The sequence below is a fragment of the Hyla sarda genome, chromosome 4 (genome assembly GCF_029499605.1).
Source record: "Hyla sarda isolate aHylSar1 chromosome 4, aHylSar1.hap1, whole genome shotgun sequence".
Lineage (NCBI taxonomy): Eukaryota > Metazoa > Chordata > Amphibia > Anura > Hylidae > Hyla > Hyla sarda.
Genome location: NC_079192.1, coordinates 166,347,269 through 166,370,810, shown reverse-complemented (window position 1 = coordinate 166,370,810; position 23,542 = coordinate 166,347,269). Strand labels below are relative to the sequence as shown.

At 42.5% G+C, this 23,542-nt stretch overlaps 1 pseudogene; it reads left to right on the top strand.

The window, feature by feature from the left end:
• The first annotated feature begins 3,139 nt into the window (after positions 1-3,139).
• LOC130267808 (U2 spliceosomal RNA) lies at positions 3,140-3,248 on the top strand (annotated as a pseudogene).
• The last annotated feature ends 20,294 nt before the right edge of the window (positions 3,249-23,542 follow it).

Sequence of the window (23,542 nt, the reverse complement as noted above, 5' to 3'; positions counted from 1 at the left end):
TACAGTACTGTTTTAGTAGGATTCTCATGGGAAAGTTGATACATTCAAGCCTGAAATGCTGACATGACTTATTTGTATTTGTTGATGAATTCTCTTGTTATGAAATAACATTCTTCGTAATATTTTAAGTACCGTAGCATGAAACATTTTAGAGATAGCTGGAAAACACCAAGTCTGTTCCTATTCTGTCCATGCTTGTGCCTATTCTTGTCATTTGCATATTACACAACCATACCTTTCAATAGTCCATACATTGATAATGCCTTTTTTTCTGAAAAAAATTAAAATGTACTATATTTACCAGAGAGTTTCAGTCTGGCCCCCAAGTGCATACTAGCTCCCACCCCACATAAATATATATATATATATATATATATATATATATATATATATATATATATGTAATATTTACCCAATATAGCTCCCACCCCACATAAATATATATATATATATATATATATATATATATATATATGTAATATTTACCCAATATAGCTCCCACCCCACATAAATATATATATATATATATATATATATATATATATATATATATGTAATATTTACCCAATATACAAAAAAAAAAAAAGGAAAAAAGATCATATACTCCAATGTACACACATCCTAATATAGTATTGCATATGGAAGTCTATGTCTGTGTCATGATTTCTGTTGTAAAGGTTGTGTGAACAGAATCCTTGTCAGTTACATTTCATTAATGTGATGAGCCTGCAGAAAAATAAAAAATAAGTATATGCAGTGTTAGCGATCTAAGAACCTAGATCCCAGATCATCCTTTATAGTACTGGTACATGAAAGGACCACATTGGAGCTTATTTTTTGAAAAGACTAATGAAAAAGTAGGAGTGTAGTGTTGAGCGGCATAGGCCATATTCGAATTCGCGATATTTCGCGAATATATGGACGAATATTCGTCATATATTAGCTAAATTTGCATATTCGTAATATTCGCGCGCGAAAAATCGCATATGTGAAAATTAGCATAAACAAAAATTTGCATGTGCAAAAATTAGCATATGCAAAAATTTGCAGAGGCGAAATTTCGCATATGCAAATTTTCCCATATGCGAAAATTCTCACGCCAGTCTCACACAGTAGTATTAGAGCCTTCTTAACACCACACAAGCTGGAAGCAGAGAGGGGTGATTACTGCGATGTGTACTGTGAAAAAAATAAAAAATAAAAATGTTCGTAATTACGAATATATAGTGCAATATTCGCGAATAAAATTAGCATTGCGAATATTCGCGAGCAACACTATAGGAGTATTATCGGAACATTAATATATTACCTGCCATTTATTTAGCACAGAATATAAAATGAAAGCAGTAATGTAAAACTTCTTTCTAAAAACTGAGTGAATAAGTATATCATTATTACAGACTAAATCACTGAATTCATTCTAATGATCATTCATTAATTACTTCTGGGCTGCACATATAACATCATTCACTAAATCTGTTCTTACCGTATATACTCGAATATAAGCCGACCCGAATATGAGCCGAGGCCCCTAATTTTACCCCAAAAACCCAGGAAAAGTTATTGACTCGACTATAAGCCTAGGGAGGGAAATACATCATCCCCCCCATGTAATCATCCAGACCCCCGTCATCATCCCCCCTCCCTTCATCATCACCGCCTGTCAATCCCTTCATCAGTGGTCTTCAACCTGCGGACCTCCAGATGTTGCAAAACTACAACTCCCAGCATGCCCGGACAGCCATCGGCTGTCGAGGCATGCTGGGTGTTGTAGTTTTGAAACCTCTGGAGGTCCGCAGGTTGAAGACCACTGCGGCCTTCGTCATCATCCCCCCCCCCCCTTCATCATCACCGCCTGTCAATCCCTTCATCAGTGGTCTTCAACCTGCAGACCTCCAGAGGTTTCATAACTAAAACTCCCAGCATGCCCGGACAGCCATCAGCTGTCCAGGCATGCTGGGTGTTGTAGTTTTGAAACCTCTGGAGGTCCGCAGGTTGAAGACCACTGCGGCCTTCGTCATCATCCAGCCCCCCCCCCCCTTTTTGTTTTGTACTCACCTCCCCTCGGCGGGAAGTTAGGGTGAGCTGGTTCGGGCCATCTATGCTGCAGGGACCGTCCAGTGGGGATGGTTAGTCGTTGCGGGCGGTCCATTTTCACCGCCCCCCGCCTCTTCTCCGCGCTTCGGCCCCGGAGTAGTGACGTTGCCTTGACGACGACGCACAGGGATGTTGCGCATGAACGTCCCTGTGAGTTGTTGTCAAGGCAACGTCACTACTCCGGTGCCGAAGCGCGGAGAAGAGGGCCCCTCGGTGAAAATGGACAGCCCTCAATGACTAACCATCCCCACCGGACGGTCCCTGCAGCATAGATGGCCCGGACCAGTTCACCCGAGGGGAGGCTGGGAGTTGTAGTTTAGCAACATCTGGATGTCCGCAGGTTGAAGACCACTGATGAAGGGATTGACAGGCGGAAAGTTAACTCGAGTATAAGCCGAGTGGGTCGTTTTCACCACAAAAAATCGTGCTGAAAAACTTGGCTTATACTCGAGTTTATACGGTAGTCCAGTGTTACTAGCTCAATATATATGAGCACACATCCTATCAGATGACAAACAGACTCCTGAAAGTCACCTTGTCACTTTTAAACACTGTTGACTCCTGTCTTATAGCCTGGTTAAACTTGATACTTGATACCCGGCCATAACTTAAATAACATAAGTACATTTTCCTAAATGGTATCTGGAAACAAAGTATTCAATATAAAAGACTGCCCTTAATACTGATCAATTCTCTATTTCAAAATGTTTACTGTTTTTTTTTTTATAATATAAATACAAATATGTACCGGTAATGAGGATAACTTTAAAATAAAAGGGAGGAAACCCCTGGGTGAGCATTTCATAATTAATGTGATATTGTAATGGGTGTGTCTGGTTCTAGCAGATAGGTTAATTGCTCCTGTGTTCAGCTGATGCATCCTTCTTTGCTGTGATGACACCTAAGCCAATCAGGGGGCCTGGACAGCAAGCCAATTACGTCTGGCCTTGGAGTCCACAACCTTCTCAGGTGGCCTACATTACCTTATATTTTCCTGTGTTAGAGTTTAATTTCTACACTAGCTTCTGTCTTGTGCTTTGCTTAAGCTTCTCGGCCTTTTGGCTAAGATCAAGTGTAGTATCTGTTCTTATCAGTTTCATACTGGTGGAGAAGTCCCATCAGTGTGGGGCTGGTGGGGATGGGTGCTGCATGGAGGGGGCAGGTGTACCGGGTCATTCCAGGGCTGGTTCTGAGGAATCAGCTCGATGGCTGCTCTGATGTGACCTGTTTCCTCTGGGTCTCGCCATGAGGTAGAGGGGTGTAGAGCCGAGGTACTTCTGTGCCTCGGGGAGTGGTGACCCTGAGGCGCCGAAACTCACTGGGTGTTATATCTCACTGAGTGAAAGCACTGCACCATTACTCTTCACCTTTGGCACTCACCATTGGTATCCCGGCCTTCTGGCTAGGATCTGGGAAATTTTTATAGATCCGGCTGGATGACCAGGCAGTATATCTGCACTTATCCACTTATTTATTTTTGTTTTGTCATTGTGCCACTTTTACGTGTTGTTTTGTACACAGGATTGGCAGGATGCGGTAGCCTTTCTGGGTGTCCCTCCTGGCAGTCTAGGGGATCTGTGTGTGGCCATTAGGTTCCTCACCTCCCTGCAACCCCTGGGCATCTTGGCTTTGGTCAAGATGCCACCAGTATACGGCTCCTTGGCTGATACCTTGGCTAACGCCTAGGTTGAAGCCAGGAACATTTTCGGCCCCTCAGTAGCTTCGGCGAAAAGGGGCATAGAACATGGATCCTTGCAGGTGCCTTTTGGTCTGGAGGTGAAGGGTAGGTTTGTTGGGGGGCCTCTCTCCTGTTGGAAAAGGGCTTAGCGATAGACTGCATCCTTTGTGCAAGTTTTTTTAGTGTGACTCGTTTGCACTTTTTCTTGCACTTTGGGTGATAGAGTGCACTTGCCTCGGCTCTTTTTTTTAGTGTGACACGCTTGCACTTTTTCTTGCACTTTGGGTGATTGAGTGCACTTGCCTCGGCTCTAAAAAAAAAAAAAAAAAATTCAGTGTATTCTAATCTTGGCTCATTCTGTGACTACTTTTCTGCTTATTGCATCTGTACTGCACGGATGTGGAATTCCTATTGTCCGATGGTCGGGACATGCAGCTCCGGGTGCCGGGCAGGTGAATTTTTCCGTCCCTTAGCCCTGCTTCGGGCAAACAGGGCCGGACCTGAGAAGCGTGGCGGCTATCAGCAGTCAGTATGGAGCGGGCTCCCAACTCCTGTCTGCTCCAGCCCCTGGCTGTTCTTAGTAGCCAGGGTCCGCCGCTAATAGCCAGCATGTGGCAATCGGGGGGGGGGGGAGTCGAGAGATCCAATATAGAGGTAGCCGGAGGGCTTACCTCTGTTCCATGGAGTCTGTGGCTCTTTCATTGATAGAGCCTGGCTGGACTAGGCTCTATCAATGGAGTGCAGAGCACACAGATCGATGGAGTTCAATAGAACTCTATTGATCTGTATGAGGAATCTAATGATTCCTCCTAAAATTCTAATAAAGTGTAAAACAAAAAAAATAAAAAAAATTAATAAAAGTTTGACACACATTAACCCCTTCCATGTTAAAAGTTCAAATCACCCCCTTTTCCTCTATAAAAACATGTGAACATAATAAATATAAACATATTTAGTATCACTGCGTGCGTACTTATAATATTACAATATAACATTATGTATCCCATATGGTTAATGACATAAATGTAAAAAAAATACCAGACCACAGAATTGCAATTTTTATAATATCCCAGAAAAAAACTGTTTATTAGACATATTTGGTATAGTCACATGCGTAATTGTCTAACTCCTTAAGGACGTAAGGCGTACCTGTACGCCCTACATCCGGTGTTTAAAACGGGGTCACGCCATGACCCCGCATCACACCGGATCGGTCCCGGCTGCTAATCATAGCCGGGAACCTGGGCTAACAGCGCGCAGCATCGATCGTTGCGCTGCGCGCTGTTAACCCTTCAGACACGGCGATCAAAGTTGACCGCCGCATCTGAAAGCGAAAGTAAACGCTTCCCGGCAGCTCAGTCGGGCTGATCGGGACATCGTGATAAAATCGCGATGTTCCGATCAGCTGGGACGCAGGCGGAGGTCTCCTTACCTGTCTCTGCGGCGTCCGATCGTCGATTGATTGCTCCAAGCCTGAGCTACAGGCTTGAGCAATCAAGCCCCTATCTCACTGATCCGTGCAAAGCTATGGCTTTGGAGGGATCAGCATAGGAGATCAGTGTGTGCAGTGTTATAGGTCCCTATGGGAGCTATAACACTGCAAAAAAAAAGTGAAAAAGTTAACAAAGGTCATTTAACCCCTTTCCTAATAAAAGTTTGAATCACCCCCCTTTTCCCATAAAAAAAACTGTGTAAATAAAAATAAACATATGTGGTATTGCCGTGTGCGAAAATGTCCGAACTATAAAAATGTATCGTTAAAAATCGCACGGTCAATGGCGTGCGCGCAAAAAAATTCCAAAATCCAAAACAGTGTATTTTTGGTCCCTTTTTATATCATGAAAAAATGAATAAAAAGTGATCAAAAAGTCCAATCAATACAAAAATGGTACCGATAAAAACTTCAGAACACGGCGCAAAAAATTAGCTCTCATACCGACCCATACCAAAAAAAAAAAAAGTTATAGGGGTTAGAAGATGAGAATTTTTAACATATAAATTTTCCTGCATGTAGTTATGATTTTTTTCCGAAGTAAGACAATATCCAACCTATATAAGTAGGGTATCATTTCAACCGTATGGACCTACAGAATAAAGATAAGGTGTTATTTTTACCGAAAAATGAACTTCGTAGAAACGGAAGCCCCCAAAAGTTACAAAATAAAATTTTTCTTAAATTTTGTCGCACAATGAATTTTTTTCCCATTTCGCCGTGGATTTTTGGGTGAAATTACTAATGTCACTGCAAAGTAGAATTGGTGGCACAAGAAATAAGCCATCATATGGAATTTTATGTGCAAAATTGAAAGAGCTATGATTTTTAGAAGGTGATGAGGAAAAAATGAAAATGCAAAAACGGAAAAGCTCTGCGTCCTTAAGGGGCTAAACTATATAAATTGAAGAAAACATGTCATTTTTACTATAAAGCTCACTGCGTAAAAACCGAACCCCCCAAAGGTTTTAAAATTGCAATTTTCTTATCAATTCCCCTCACAAATAATATTTTTTAAAGTTTCGCTGTACATTTTTGGGCAAAATGAAAGGTGTCATTACAAAATACAATTGGTCATATAATAGACAAGCCCTCATATGGGTCTGTGGATGGAAAAATAAAAGAGTTTTACCTCTTAAAAGGCTTGAAGGAAAAAACATTTAGGACGTGTCCGAAATGGGCTATGTCCTCATGGGGTTAAAGGGGTACTCCCCTGAAAAAGTTGAACAGATTTGTAAATTGAGATGGCTGATGATTGTCCCTAAGGGACAGTTCAGACGTTTAAAACGTAACTGTACCTAAGAAATTACTTTTTTGGAAGAAGCAAATTCCCTTGTTACATTATTCAAAGAAAAGAATTACCCAGATTCTATTCTAAATGAGGCTTTGGACCAGGTCAAAAAACTTGACAGATCCTCTTTTTTCACACCGAAAGAAGCTCATGTAGACACTAGAGATGAGCGAACTTACAGTAAATTCGATTCGTCACAAACTTCTCGGCTTGGCGGTCGCTGACTTTTTCTGCATAAATTAGTTCAGCTTTCAGGTGCTCCGGTGGGCTGGAAAAGGTGGATACAGTCCTAGGAGAGTCTTTCCTAGGACTGTATCCACCTTTTCCAGCCCACCGGAGCACCTGAAAGCTGAACTAATTTATGCAGGAAAAGTCAGCGACCGCCGAGCCGATAAGTTCGTGACGAATCGAATTTACTGTAAGTTCGCTCATCTCTAGTAGACACATTAGATCATAATATTAAGATTATTTTGCCATATAACTGTGTACACAAAAAAATTGAAAAAATAATTAATAAAACTTGCATACAATTAAACAGGATAAAGAATTGGGGTGGTCCTTACCAGATTGCCCACCTGTGGTTTATACCAAAGCTCCAAATCTGGGATTAATGGTGGCCCCTTCTGTCAAACCTCCACTAACTTTTCTTAATAGTTCCAATACATGGCTCAATACTAAAGGCTTTTTTTGCTGTGGTTTGTGTCCAAATTGTCTAAAAATTAAAGTCCTAAAAAGACCACTGGTATCACTGTTGTGAGCAGCGATTTCAAGTGGTCCATAGAGGACCATATTTCATGTAATTCAACTGGGGTTATATATGTGATCGAATGTAGCTGCAAAAAACAATATATAGGGAGAACTAAAAGAACTCTAAAAATTCGAATTGCAGAACACCTTACTAATATTAAAAATGGGAATCTAAAACACCCCTTGTCGGCACATTTCACCACAGTCCATAATAAGGATTATAAAAATGTATCCTTTACTGGCATACAGAGGATCAAAAAAGATTGGAGAGGAGGTAGCTTTATAACAAAAATGTCGAGAGCAGAAAGCAAGAAAATATATGAATTTAACACGATGGAACCTAAAGGTCTAAATTCCCACTTCGAAATGTTTGGATTCTTGTAGAGGACACACTGAGCCCCAGCACTCGTCTTACTGATTTGAGGACGACTCCTCGGGCCCACTGTGTCCCCTCCATCCACTTCGGATCAACACATTTTTCAACATCTATCTACCTTTTTTTTTCATTATTATTCCTATTTATTATTCTTATATCTATTTTTACCTTATCTTATTTTATCTTGTTTTATTTTATTATTCATTATTTATTTTCATTTCATTGTATTATTCATCTTATTATTTTTTCCTACTTTTACTGTTCTATTTTTCATGTTTTATTGTTATTTTTATTTTTATTATTTATTTCGGTGCTTGTTACAATTTAATACTATTGCTATAATCTTTTAAAAGTATACACAGCTAATATAGTATTCATTATCTGTTACGATATAAATCCATTCCATTTCTTGCTTCCCACATAGCATGCAGCTTATGTGCATTTATACTGATTAAGATACGTGTATATAAGGATCTATTAGACAAACCGATCTACATCTCTACCAGGGCTCAAGTCCTGCAGGAACTCATGGGAACGGAGTTCTTGCACTTTTTCCACAGCAGGAACACAGTTCCCATTAGCAGGAGTCCTGCAGGACCAGCCCTTAAAGGGTTACTCCGCCCATAGACATGTTATCCCCTATCCAAAGGATAGGGAATAAGATGGCTGATAGCGGGGGTCCCGCTGCTGGGGACTCCGCAATCTCGGCTGTGGCACCCCAGATATCCGGTACGCGGAGCGAACTTCGCTCCATGCCGGATGACTGGTGATGCAGGGCAGAGGCTCGTGACTTCACAGTAATGCCCCCACAATGCAAGTCTATGGGAGGGGGCGTGACATCCGTCACGCCCCCTCCCATAGACTTGCATTGAGGGGCCGTGACGTCATGAGCCTCTGACGCTCTAAACGAACGCCGAGCGGCAGGGAGAACGTGGGGGTCCCCAGCAGCAGGACCCCCGGGATCACACATCTAATCCACTATTGTTTGGATAGGATATAGGATGTCTAGTACCCCTTTAAGTGGAAATCTAGGGTGAGTTCCCACACTTTTTTTCCCCAGGAATTGACCCCTGATCTCTACTGAAGAAAGGGCCACTCCAAATGGTTAAAAGCTCTGAAACGCGTCTAGAGTACATTTAACATCCAGAAACACACTGCCACTAGTGTACCAGTCTGCACTGAATTATTTTATCTATATTGAACGGATTATCCGGCAATTACCTTTTGCAACATCTGTAGCCTCCCAGTTTGCAGCCCACTGCCTCCGGCTGATTCGGCAGTTCACCCCAGCAACTTACTTCAATCATCAATCACGTGTCTCTGACGTCAGACGCCATCGGACCACACGAGGTCCATGCCAGGACATCACCAAGGGGTCACCTTCTAACCACACTACTACAGCGATAAACTACGGGTTTGTGGCAGGCAGACCAGCCGCGGAGACGCATGCCAGCATCCCAACACCAGAATACCATCGTCCCGAATGCGGACCTGACGATATAAATGTGCCGAAGGTAACACCATCAGCCGGTAATTATATTTATCTATTTGGACTGGGAGACACAGAGTAATATTGTGAACTGTCACTCCATCATTCTGATCCACCAGATAAACTAGCATAAATGATACATTTTCAGTGTGGGACATTATACCATTCCACAAGGGCCATGTGGCAATAGGTTTGGCAGAAACTTGCATATACCATTACATTTATTGAATGGTTTTATATCTGTGGATGGGATGCATTATTTTGTTTTATTTATTTTATTTATTTAGATATTATATCTGTCTATGTCATTGAATACATTTTGTGAATTCTGTCATCAAAAATTGAAGCACGTATTTTATCTAATTCCTTTTGCTTATCACGTATCAGGTTGCCTGATACTAGCCTTGAGGTGGTGATCATAATTTCTTTCTCTTTCGCATATTTAATACACCTGGTCTACGTGTAAAATCACTATACCTCGGCTGGTAAGTTGTGAGCTGCACTGATTTTTCTAGATTAGTAAATTTCTTCTATTCAAAAATCTTAAGCTATACAGTACATATCAGCTGCTATTTGCTCCACAGGTAGTTCTTGTCTTTTTGAACTTTCTATTTGTCTGACCACACTGCTCTCTGCTGACACCTCTGTCCATTTTAGGAACTGTCTGGAGCAGGATAGGTTTGCTATGGAGATTTTCTCCTATTCTGGACAGTTTCTAAAATGAACAGAGGTGTAAGCAGAGAGCACTGTAGTTAGACATAAAGGAAATTCAAAAAGAAAAGAACTTCCTGTGGAGCATATAGCAACTGATAAGTACTGGAAGGGTTAAGATTTTTAAATGGAAGTAATTTACAAATCTGTTTAACTTTCTGGCACCAGCTGATTTAAAAATAAATGTTTTCCAGTGGAGTACCCCTTTAACCACCTAAGGACCCAGGGCATACCTGTACTACCTGAGTCTGCTCTTTTTCTATAACGTGGGGCCACGGTGTGCCCCCCTGTCATAGCGGGTCGGGCCCGGCCTCTAACAACGGCCGGGACCCATGGCTAATAGCGCGCGGCACCCTTTATTAAACCTTTAGACGTGGCGTTCAAAGTTTTACGCTGCATCTAAAGTGAAAGTAAATTTCTACCGGCTAGCTCAGTGGGCTGTTCACACAGACAGCTGGAGGACACAAGGAGGGCCCCTACCTTCCTCCTGCTTGTCCGATTACCAAATGACTGCTCAGTGCCTGAGATCCGGGCATGAGCAGTCAAGCGTCAGAATCATTGATCAATGTTATCCTATGGGATAACAATAATCAATGTAAAAGATCAGTGTGTGCAGTGTTATAGCCCCATGTGGGGGCTATAACATTGCAAAAACAAAAGTGAAAAAAAAAAGTTAATAAAGATCATTTAACCCCTTCCCTAATAAAAGTTTGAATCACCCCCCTTTCCTATTTAAAAAAAAAAACAGTGTAAATAAAAATAAACATATGTGGTATTGCAACTTGCTGAAATGTCCAAATTATAAAAATATATAATTAATTAAACCGCACGGTCAATGGCGTATGCACAAAAAAAAGTCCAAAATAGCGTATTTTTGGTCACTTTTTATATCATGAAATAATGTATGAAAATCTATCATAAAGTCCAATCAACACAAAAATGGTACCGCTAAAAACTTCAGATCACGGCGCAAAAAATGAGCCCTCATACTGCCCCGTAAGCAGAAAAATTATAGAGGTCAGAAGATGACAATTTAAAATATATACATTTTCCTGCATGTAGTTATGATTTTTTACAGAAGTAAAACCTTTATAAGTAGGGTATCATTTTAATCGTATGGACCTACAAAATAAAGAGAAGGCGTCATTTTTACCGGAAAATGGACTGAGAAGAAACGGAAGCCCCCAAAAGTTAAAAAATTTTGTTTTTTCAAGTTGCACAATTATTTTTTTTCCGTTTTGCCCTAGATTTTTGGGTAAAATAAGCCATCATATGGATTTTTAGGTACAAAATTGAAAGAATTATGATTTTTTTAAATATAAGGAGGAAAAAAAGGAAAGTGCAAAAACGGAAAACCCCCGGGTCCTTAAGGAATTAAAATACAAAGGCCCTGATTTATCAAAACTTGATAGATTTTACCCACATGAACCAATCACAGCTCAGCTTCCACTTTACTAGAGCTCATTAAGGCATGAAACTGAGCTGTGATTGGTAGTTATGAGCAACATTCCTCCAGTTTTTCACTCACACATTTTGATAAATCTGGACCATAGAATATTCAAAAGTGGCATAACTTTTCATTACCCTAGTAGCTAACCTTTATTTGTATAAAATCACATTAAATCAGACAATTCCTTTAAACGGTTGTCTTTATTAGGAAACCAATTTTTGTTTATTAGATATAATCTTCTTGGGAACCTAGGGGATATGAACAATTACACTATGTTCACAGCAAGAGAAGTGCTGCACAAATCTGCTGGCCCTGCCTACAGAGACTCTGAACTGAACCTCCAGAAACAATGTGAACAGAGGTGGAGTGTAATGGAACACGGCAGGTGGTGGATCCTTCGGGCCTGTGTGGATGACGACGTGAGTCGTGCCAGGGAGCGGAGTCTAAGGTGCCGATGGTTTTCACCAGAGCCCGCCGCAAAGCGGGATGGTCTTGCTGCGGCAGGCGGCACCCAGGTCGCTACCCCTGGCACGACTTGTCCACACAGGTAGCTGGGAGGTGGCGTGGCACAGAAGGAGACTGGCAGGATTTGGCAAGATATCAGTAGGTCAGGGCAGGTAACACAGGAGCAGGGGAGGTAAGGTAGCAAGGAACAGGGACACGGTAACAGGGACACAGACTTTCACTAAGGCACAAGGTAACCAAAAAATCCGGCAGAGAACCAAGGGAGGAGATAATATTTATGGCCAGATGTAGGTGTAGGTGTAGATGTAGACACTTGATTAACCCCTTAAGGACCAGGCCCATTTTGGCCTTGAGGACCAGAGTGTTTTTTGCACATCTGACCACTGTCACATTAAGCATTAACCCCTTCCCGACCTATGACATACCTGTACGTCATGAGTGGGAAGGTGTTCCCGACCCATGACATACAGGTACGTCATGAACATTTTTGCCGCTACTCGCGGCATCCCGCAGCGCCCAGTAAAATGGTGGCTATCCCTGATAGCCAGCCATCTTACCATGCGACCACGGGGGGTTTCATCCCCCACACCCCCCCCCCAGCGATCGCTGCTATCAGCTGGTCAAATCTGACTAGCTGATAGCAGCGTTTCGCTATCAGAATACTTAGCAGTGCGGTGTGTGAGTCCTGATCACGGGGATCGGGACACACACCGCTCTGCTAAGTGTCCCTGACCCGTCCCCCGGCGTCACTTACCCGGCCATGCGGTGTCCCGAGCGGTCCCGGCGCGAGCGGCGTCCTCCAGGCGGTCCCGGCGGTGCTGCGTCCCGGCGGTGAGTTTCCGGCAGCAGTGCGGCATCTTCATTGGCAGCAGTGAGATCGCCGTAAAGCGATCTCACTCCTGCCTCTGGGAGTTTCAAAACTGCAACTCCCAGCATGCCCAGACAGCCTTTGGCTTTCTGGGCATGCTGGGAGTTGTAGTTTTGCAACATCTGGAGGTCCACAGTTTGGAGACCACTGTATAATGGTCTCCAATCTGTGCTCTTCCAGATGTTGCAAAACTACAAATCTCAGCATGCTCAGTCTGTCCAGGCATGCTGGGAGTTGTAGTTCTCTAACATCTGGAAGAGCATAGATTGGAGACCATTATACAGTGGTCTCCAAACTGTGGACCTCCAGATGTTGCAAAACTACAACTCCCAGCATGCCCAGACTGCCCAAGCATGCTGGAAGTTGTAGTTCGGCAACATCTGATCCTTCAGATATTGCCGAACTACAACTTCCAGCATGCCTGGGCAGTCTGGACATGCTGGGAGTTGTAGTTTTGCAACAACTGGAGGCACACTAGTTGGGAAACATTGTCCGTTTCCTACCTCAGTGCCCCCAACTGTTGCAATTGTTGCAAAACTATAACTCCCAGCATGCACTGACAGACCATGCATGCTGGGAGTTGTAGTTTTGCAACAGCTGGAGGCACACTGGTTTGGAAACACTAAGTTTGGTTGCAAAACACTTGAAAACAAGTTTATTACTTAACTTAGTGTTTCCAAACCAGTGTGCCTCCAGCTGTTGCAAAACTACAACTCCCAGCATGCACGGACAGCCAAAGGGCATGCTCGGAGTTTGCAACAGCTGGATGTTTGCCCCCTCCCCCCAATGTGAATGTACAGGGTACACTCACATGGGCGGAGGTTTACAGTGAGTGCTGCAAGTTTGAGATGGCGCAAATTTTGCGCTGCAGCTCAAACTTCCAGTGGCAAACTTGCTGTGAACCTCTGCCCATGTGACTGTACCCTAAAAACACTACACTACACTAACACTAACCTAAAATAAAAAGTAAAAAACACTACATATACACATACCCCTACACACCCCCCTCCCCAAAAAAAATGAAAAACGTCTGGTACGCTACTGTTTCCAAAACGGAGCCTCCAGCTGTTGCAAAATAACAACTCCCTGTATTGCCGGACAGCCATTGACTGTCCAGGCATGCTGGGAGTTTTGCAACAGCTGAAGGCACCCTGTTTGGGAATCATTGGCATAGAATACCCCTATGTCCACCCCTATGCAAATCCCTAATTTAGGCCTCAAATGCGCATGGCGCTCTCTCACTTTGGAGCCCTGTCGTATTTCAGGGCAACAGTTTTGGGACACATATGGGGTATCGCCGTACTCGGGAGAAATTGCCTTACAAATTTTGAGGGGCTTTTTCTTCTTTAACCCCTTATGAAAAGGGGAAGTTGGGGTCTACACCAGCATGTTAGTGTAAAAAAATTAATTTTTTACACTGACATGCTGGTGTTGCCCTATACTTTTCATTTTCACAAGAGGTAAAAGGGAAAAAAGACCCTCTAAATTTGTAATGCAAATTCTCCCGAGTACGGAGATACCCCATAAGTGGGCGCAAAGTGCTCTGGGGGCGCACAACAAGGCCCAGAAGGGAGAGTGCACCATGTACATTTGATGTGATTTGCACAGGGGTGGCTGATTGTTACAGCAGTTCTGACAAACGCAAAACAATAAATATCCATATGTGACACCATTTTGGAAACTACACCCCTCACGGAATGTAATAAGGGGTGCAGTGAGAATTTACACCCCACTGGCGTATGACAGATTTTTGGAACAGTGGTCTGTGAAAATGAAAAATAACATTTTTCATTTTCACAGTCCACTGTTTCAAATATCTGTCAAACGCCAGTGGGGTGTAAATGCTCACTGCACCCCTTATTAAATTCCATGAGGGGTGTAGTTTCCAAAATGGGGTCACATGTGGGGGGGTCCACTGTTCTGGCACCATAGGGGCTTCCTAAATGGGACATGCCCCCCAAAAACCCTTTCAGAAATACTCACTCTCCAAAATCCCATTGTCGCTCCTTCCCTTCTGAGCCCTCTACTGCGCCCGCCAAACAATTTACATACGCATATGAGGTATTTCCTTACTCGAGAGAAATTGGGTTACAAATTTTAGGGTGATTTCTCTCCTTTTACCCCTTGTAAAAATTCAAAAATTGGGTCTACAAGAACATGCGAGTGTAAAAAATGAAGATTTAGAATTTTCTCCTTCACTTTGCTGCTATTCCTGTGAAACACCTAAAGGGTTAAAACACTTACTGAATGTAATTTTGTATACTTTGAGGGGCGCAGTTTTTATAATGGGGTCATTTATGGGGTATTTCTAATATGAAGACCCTTAAAATCCACTTCAAACCTGAACTGGGCCCTGAAAAAGTACGATTTTGAAAATCTTGAGAAAAATTTGAAAATTGCTGCAGAACTTTGAAGCCCTCTGGTGTCTTCCAAAAGTAAAAACTTGTAAATTATTGGATGCAAACATAAAGTAGACATATTGTATATGTGAATAAATATGTAATTTATTTGGAATATCCATTTTCCTTTCAAGCAGAGACTTTCAAAGTTAGAAAAATGCTAAATTTTCAAAATTTTCATTAAATTTTTAGATTTTTTACCAAGAAAGGATGCAAATATCAGTGAAATTTTACCAATAACATAAAGTAGAATATGTCACGAAAAAACAATCTCGGAATCAGAATGATAAGTAAAAGCATTCCAGAGTTATTAATGTTTAAAGTGACAGTGGTCAGATTTTCAAAAAATGCCCAGGTCCTGAAGGTGAAAATGGGCTGGGTCATGAAGGGGTTAAAGTGGTTATCCAGGAAAAAAAACTATTTTTTTTATATATCAACTGGCTACAGAAAGTTAAACAGATTTCTAAATTACTTCTATTAAAAAAATCTTAATCCTTTCAGTACTTATGAGCTGATGAAATTGAGTTGCTCTTTTCTGTTTAAGTGCTCTCTGATGACACGTCTCGGGAACCGCACAGTTTAGAAGCAAATCTCCATAGCAAACCTCTTCTACTCTGTGCAGTTCCAGAGACAAGCAGAGATGTCAACAGAGAGTACTGTTGCCAGACAGAATACAACAACTCCACTTCAGCAGCTGATAATTATTGAAAGGATTAAGATTTTTTAAGAGAAGTAATTTACAAATCTGTTTAACTTTCTGGAGCCAGTTGATATATAAAAAAAAAGTTTTTTCCTGGAGTACCCCTTTAATAACTCTGGGATGCTTTTAACTTTCATTCTGATTCCGAGATAGTTTTTTCGTGATGTATTCTACTTTATGTTAGAGGTAAAATTTTGTCGATACTTGCATCATTTCTTGGTGAAAAATTCCAAAATTTGATGACATTTTTTTAACTTTGAAGCTCTCTGCTTATAAGGAAAATGGACATTCCAAATAAATTATATATTGATTCACATATACAATATGTCTACTTTATGATTACATCATCAAGTTGACATGTTTTTACTTTTGGAAGATATCAGAGGGCTTCAAATTCAGCAGCAATTTCAAATTTTTCACAAAATTTTCAAAATCAGAATTTTTCAGGGACCAATTCAGTTTTGAAGTGGATTTGAAGGCCCTCCATATTAGAAATACCCCACAAATGACCTCATTCAGTAAGTGTGTTAACCCTTTAGGTGTTTCACAGGAATAGCAGCAAAGTGAAGGAGAAAGTTCAAAATCTTCATTTTTTACCCTGGCTTGTTCTTGTAGACCCAGTTTTTGAATTTTTACAAGAGGTAAAAGGAGAGAAATCTTCCTAAAAATTGTAACCCAATTTCTCTCGAGTAAGGAAATACCTAATATGTGTATGTCAAGTGTTCGGCAGGTACACTAGAGGGCTCAGAAGGGAAGGAGCGACAGTGGGATTTTGGAGAGTGAGTTTTTCTGAAATGGTTTTGGGGGGGCATGTCACATTTAGCAAGCCTCTATGGTACCAGAGAAGCAAAAAAAAAAAAAAACAAAAAGAACACATGGCATACTATTTTGGAAACTAAACTAAACTACATTTTTACAAGGGGTAATAGGAGAAAATGGCCCCCCAAATTTGTAACCCCATCTCTTCTGAGTATGGAAGTACCCCATGTGTGGACGTCAAGTGCACTTTGGGCGCACTACAATGCTCAGAAGAGAAGGAGTCACATTTGCAAATGTTGCTAAAATGGGGGGGGGGGGGGGGGGCGCATGTCGCATTTAGGAAGCCCCTATGGTGTCATAACAGCAAAAAAAAAAAAAAAACACATGGCATACTATTTTGGAAACTGCACCCCTCAAGGAATGTAACAAGGGGTACAGTGAGCCTTAACACCCCACAGGTGTTTGATAAATGTTCATTATAATGGGATGTGAAAAGGAATTTTTTTATTTTTTTATGAGAGGGATGTGAACAGAGGGATGCTGGTATAAAAGTTGTCCACGTAAAGGTGGTAACCCTTATCCAGCAATGGGTACACAAGGTCCCAAACGATTTTCTAACACCCAGAGTGGGGGAACAATCTGGGGGTTCAATATGGGAATCTCGTCCCTCATACACTCAAAACTTGTAAGTGTATTTGGAGGTACTCTCACAAGGTTTATAGAGCTTCACGCCATACCGCGCCCGCTTCGAGGGAATATACTGGCGGAATATGAGTCTCCCCTTAAAACTGACTCATCTACCGAGAGCTCCCTTAGGGGTACATAGGCCTCCAAAAATTTGGCCCCAAAGTGATCAATGACCAGCCTCACTTAAAGCCGGTCATAGGCGGGATCACTTCTGGGTGGACATGCCTCATTATCAGTGTAATGGAGGCATTTCCGAATGGCCTCGAACCGCCTCTGTGCCATGACCATACTGTAAAGCGGAGTCTAGTATAGGATGTCCCCGCTTGAGTGCTGTCTGACATTTGGCTTTTTGGACAGGCCTATATGCAGCACGAGGCCCCAAAATGTCCTAATTTCTGCTGCATCAATGGCGTACCATTCATTGGACCTGGCCAAAACAGAATCAAGGTGGTGGGCAATGAACTGCTTGGTGTACAGATTCGTCTGCTCCACCATCAGATTGACAAAATTGTCACTGAAAAAATAACTGAAATAGTCAATTTCAGTGAATCCAGAATTGTCAATCCGGATTTTGGAGCCGCCAACAAACTCCGGAATCCGTGGCTGACAAGCCTCTGGGGGTCTCCAGACAGGTTCACCGGAAGGGGGCTCCGGTAAAATCGCCTGGGGGGTCGGACTCCTAGTACGAGCGGCATTGTCGTACTGGCCCACTTTTATTGGGGGTGCGTGGCCTTGCCTGCCGGCGTCTCCGCCTCCTTCTGGGGGGCTCATCATCAGTACTAGATGATGAGGACGATGATTAAGAACACAGGAATGTGAGATCTTCATCGTCCTCACTGACAGATTCGGAGGCAGAGGCTACCAAAAATGCCCGGCGAGTAATCGCCTTTTTTTCTACGGTGCCGGGGGGGGGGGTTTATAGATGGGGGGGGGGGGTTGTGTGTGTGTGTGTGCGGGGGGAGGGGGGGGGGAGAGTATGTAGTGTGTGTGTTTTATGCTAACTTTATTTATAACAGTGTGTGATTAAAAATCACACACCTTTATATAGGGGGGAAAAAGAAGCTACTGCCAAAAAAATGAGTGGGAGCAGATCGCAGCGCCCTGAACCCCTAATAGGGCCCGGATCACACTAAAAAAACTGCCGTGGGGACCTATTAGGGGGTCAGGGGGGGGGGCGGATTATTATTTTTTTTTTAACTTTTACTTATTGTGAATCCTACCTGTCCCTGGGATGTATTCTGTCCCTGCTCTATGGGGGCTTCTTATCTCCTGAGGGGGCTCCAATCTCGACAGAGGTGGGGTCCCTGGCTCCCTCCAGCAGCTCTGACTGCTGGCAGAGCTGTGGGCAGAGCTGCAGGAAGATGCTGTTAACCCCTCCCCTGCTGGCTGCTATTGGCTGGACGATCGTCCAGCAAATAGCAGTGATCCTGGGGGGGTGACGAAATCGCCACCTCCCCATAGATACAGTGGGTGATAGGGGGTGTATACTACACCCCGATCCCCATGTATCTCCGGGTCAGCGGGTCACACATGACCCGTATGACCCGAATTGCGGCAGATCGTTGGTGTGAATTCACCAGCGATCTGATGACCCCCCTCGGCATTTGCACGGGGTGCCTGCTGATCGACATCAGCAGTCATCCCGGTCCGGTCCACGTCCGGCGCGCGTTGGGGACCGAAATTCCCAGAGACATACACGAATGTCCTTGGTCCTTAAGTACCAGGGAGCTAGGATGTACGCATACGTCCTTGGTCCTTATGTGATTAATTGAGCACTGGCCCTTTAAGTGAAAGAGCGCTGGCATGCGCATGCGCTAGGAGGTGGGGGAACGCACGCAGGGGCTGCGAGGACATGGAGAGGCGGAAGATGAGGGAGGTGAGTGATGGTCTGGGATTGGCATCTGGGCGCGTCCCGCAATGCGAATCCCAGCCCTGCCGGCAGGGGGGACATAAGCAGAGAGCACTCATGATCGGAGTGTCCGGCCGGAGTGCAGGTGTTACATGGAGATTTATAAAAACTGTCTTAGGGTGGGTTTACACTGTGTTTTCACTGTACAGGTGCCGGATCCGGTTCGGGGGAGCGAAAACCGGGTGCTCCCGTATCCCAGCCGGACCCAGGCCGTATCAAATGCATTTCAATGAGCCGACCGGAGTCAAATGGTGACTCTGGTTGGCACATTTTTGCTCCATATCCAGTTTTCTGATCAGACCTAAAAACGTGGTATACCGGAAAACCGGAAACGAGGCTCCCACCAACCAGACCCGGCACCCGTACAGTGAAAACGTAGTGTGAACCCACCCTTAGACTAGGTTTCCACACAGTATTTTCTCCGGTGTTTTTTAACATGATTAATAAATGTTTCCCCTGGTGTTTTTACACCTGTATGGAAACACTAATATTTTACCCTCTGGCAGTGTTTCACTGCCTTCAGGGTACCACTGTGCAGAGTGCCCGGCCCACAGAGTTTAAGGAGGTAAGTAGTGATGCATAGCAACACTACTTACCTCTGCTGGCTGTACGGTATACAACGGTGCATAGTGCAATGTGGTGTACAGTGGCGGGAATGATGTGTCAGCAGGTATACAGCTGTGGATATACCTCAGGCTATGCAGGAGGTATACATTGTATACCTCCTGCCCAGTAAAATCATACAGTACAGCAGTCATCTGTATAGATAGCTGTTTTACTGTAACCCTTTGCAGGGGAGAGCACTCTGCATGGGTCCACCTCGAAAAGAGATAACTAGCGCTGCTGAGCAGAGCTAGTTAGCTGCTTAGGGTGTATACAGTATACAGCCACATATATATATATATATATATATATATATGACTGTATACAGTGATCAGACATCCACTTACCCACCACTGTTCCTACTTTAGCCTTTTCCTGTGTAGCCCCGAGGACCATTGCTTTTGGCCCTCCCCAGCCTAAATAATGCCAGTCTATTACTACCTAGGCCCAAGAGCACCATTTTTGATGCTTTGGGCATGTTGGTACTCGCTCCTTCCGTACCCCTGTGATGGTGGGTACTGGGGTAATAATTGAGGGTAGTGCTAGTGCAACACTGGTGGTCGGCAACCACCAGCGTAAAGTGCATCACACTGCTTTCCTCATGCGACCTGAACGAATGGCTCCTCCTCTTCACTGCAGGCTCCGAACTTGTTACCCTGCACCGTCACAGGCAGCGACAGCTTCAGACACAGCCCGTAGGGGCTGCACTCAAGCTGTCTCTTTAAGGGTCAGTGCGTGTTCCTGATTCCACTCCTCCTCCAATCCTATTTAACCTCTTAAAGACCCAGGACGTACCGGTATGTCTTGAGTCTTCTCCCGTTCTATAACGCGTCATAGCGGGTCGGGCCCGGCCTCTAACAACGGCCAGGACCCGTGGCTAATAGCACGCGGCACTGATCGTGGTGCCGCGCGTTATTAACTCTTAAGACGATCAGTAAAAGATCAGTAAAAGATCAGTGTGTGCAGTGTTATAGCCCCCTATGGGAGCTATAAAATTGCAAAAAAAGTGGAAAAAAAAAGTTAATAAAGATCATTTAACCCCTTCCCTAATAAAAGTTTGAATCACCCCCCTTTTCCCATTTAAAAAAACAAAACAGTGTAAATAAAAAGAAAAATAAACATATGGTTTATTGCCGCGTGTGGAAATGTCCAAGTTATAAAAATATATTGTTAATTAAACCACATGGTCAATGGCGTACGCGCAAAAAAATTAAAAATCCAAAATAGTGTATTTTTGGTCATTTATTATATAATGAAAAAATGAATAAAAAGACCTATCAAGACCTATCAATACAAAAACGGTACCGCTAAAAACTCCAGATGACGGCACAAAAAATTAGCCCTTATACCGCCCCATATGCGGAAAAATAAAAAAAGTTATAGTGGTTAGAAGATGACAATTTTAAACTATACATTTTTCTGCATGTAGTTGTGATTTTTTTCGAGAAGTACTACAAAATCAAACCTACATAAGTAGGGTATCATTTTATTCTTATGAACCTACCTCATTTTTACCAAAAAAATTACTGTGTAGAAACGGAAGCCCCCAAAATTTACAAAATGGCGTTTTTTTTTCCGTTTCGCTGTAGATGTTTGGGTAAAATAACTGATGTCATTACAAAGTAGAATTGGTGGCACAAAAAATAAGCAATTATATGGATTTTAGGTGAAAAATTGAAAGAGTTATGATTTTTTAAAAGTAAGGAGGAAAAAACGAAAATGCTAAAACGAAACCCTCCCCGGGTCCTTAAGGGAATAAAGATGCTTCCCATGGTGCCTGAGCAATAATGTAGCTTGTCAAAGGTTCTGCTGCTGTTCTGATCTGCTGTTTTCCTGTGTTCCTGACCATTGCCTGTTTTCTGACTCAGCCTCTAGCCTGACCTCTCAATACCTGCCTTGCTCTTGTGTATTTGATTGTCAATTACCCTCTAACTTCTAGCAAGCTCATAACACCTAGCTGCACCTTTGCTATTCAGCTTTACTGTTCTTACATCATAAGCTCTTACAGTCAGTCTTGCCTCACTGTTCGACAGTTTTCATGAATGTCCCAATGATCTTACAAAATGTCTGTGAAAATAATTTGCCATTTGAGTATGTATTGAACGTATGTGGTTAATTTCTAAAGTTAACTATTATGGTTTTCCAAACCATACTTTGGCTAGTTATGATATTGCTGAGTTCATTTTGTACAATTTTTCTTTGATATATTTCACTACAAGTAGATGAAATTAAAATTGAAATTGCTCGGATTTAATGTGCCATGTGCAGATCTAATTCCTATCAAAATCCTCTTTACCTCAGAACAGCAGTTTCTATTTCCTCTACTTAAGCTAATCCCATAGTTTACTTAGGTAATCCTCCATTTCAAATATCTCATTTACTTCCACTTGCCAATGTAGCTTTTTAATTACAGATTGAAACTGATCAAGTTTAGCTACTTGGACGTCATAGTCATGTAGACTTTATTAGTATTAGTAAGAAATAATTAAATCATTGACATACCACGAGTGTTCATCACAAGTATTTACACACACACACACACATATATATATATGTAAATAGGTGAGTGTGTACATACATAAAATCTCTCTCATCTTCCCTCTTTTTTTCCTCACTTTCCGCTTCTCTCTTCTCCTTTCCTATTGTTTTTAGCACACTCTCATTTAAAGTCTTAGCAACAGGGCCCAGGACCTAAAAGCCGATCACCCGATGCAGGGAGGAAGAATGGCTGCGAGCCAAAGGGCAGGGGCGTATCAAAGAAACGACAGCGCCATTTTGCGTCACAGACACATCTTACGGTTCCTGAAGCTCTGACGCTAGTAAGGTTGCTTAAAAATGAACAGGAGGAGGAGGAGTAGTGACTAGTCACTATATACAAGCAAATAAATAAAATAATAATAAAATATCAATAAATAGCAACAGTTACAAAAAAAATATCATATGACATTATAAAAATGAGCTTAAGTCATGTCTTTCATTCAGGCCTAATGGGCCAATCGCTTTGAGTCTGATAATCCATGTAGCTTTGCATTGAAGCAATTTTATGTGCCTAGCCACACCTTGCGGTTGTGGCATAATGTGCTGTAACCCAGCAAATCACAATTATTTAACTTCTTTCTTGAGACATTCTTCCATGTGGGCAATAAAACAGGTAGCACTGATTTTTGTGTGTGTAAAGAATAAAGATGCTCACAAAATATTACTTGCAAATTACGTTTAGTTTTGCCCATACAGAATAGTCCACACGGACAAATCAAACAATAAACTACAAATTGAGTCTTACAAGAAAAAAAATTGATTAACATGTACAGAATAGCTTCCCAATAGTGTTGAATTTTGTTTCAGACTTGCAGGTTTCCACTCTATTAACTAATATATGATGATACCGATATAGGAATGAGTACTTGATTAGGTGCATATCCAATCCAAGAAATCCAATCCAAGCAAAGTGAACACAGATATAGGGGCTCTGGTCAAGTGCTCCAACATCAAATAGCAGAAAAAAATGCAGCACACAAGGTATCCAGCAAACCACAGGTGAAGTTTATTCCATCCCCAACATGTTTACAGAAATGCTACATTTCAGGGGACTCAAACCTCCTTCCTCAAGCATGCTTGAGGAAGGAGGTGTAAGACCGCTGAAACGTAGAATTTTCTTGATCCAAGGACGCAAATTAGTAAATGGTCCTTCATCTGGAGGCCATTGGCTTGCCACAAACAGTTAAGTCAATAATTTGATACAGGTTCGCTTATTAACATGTTTGAAAACGTTAGGGCACTTTAATTTTACTGTGAATCAGTTCAGATCTTTCACTCATGGT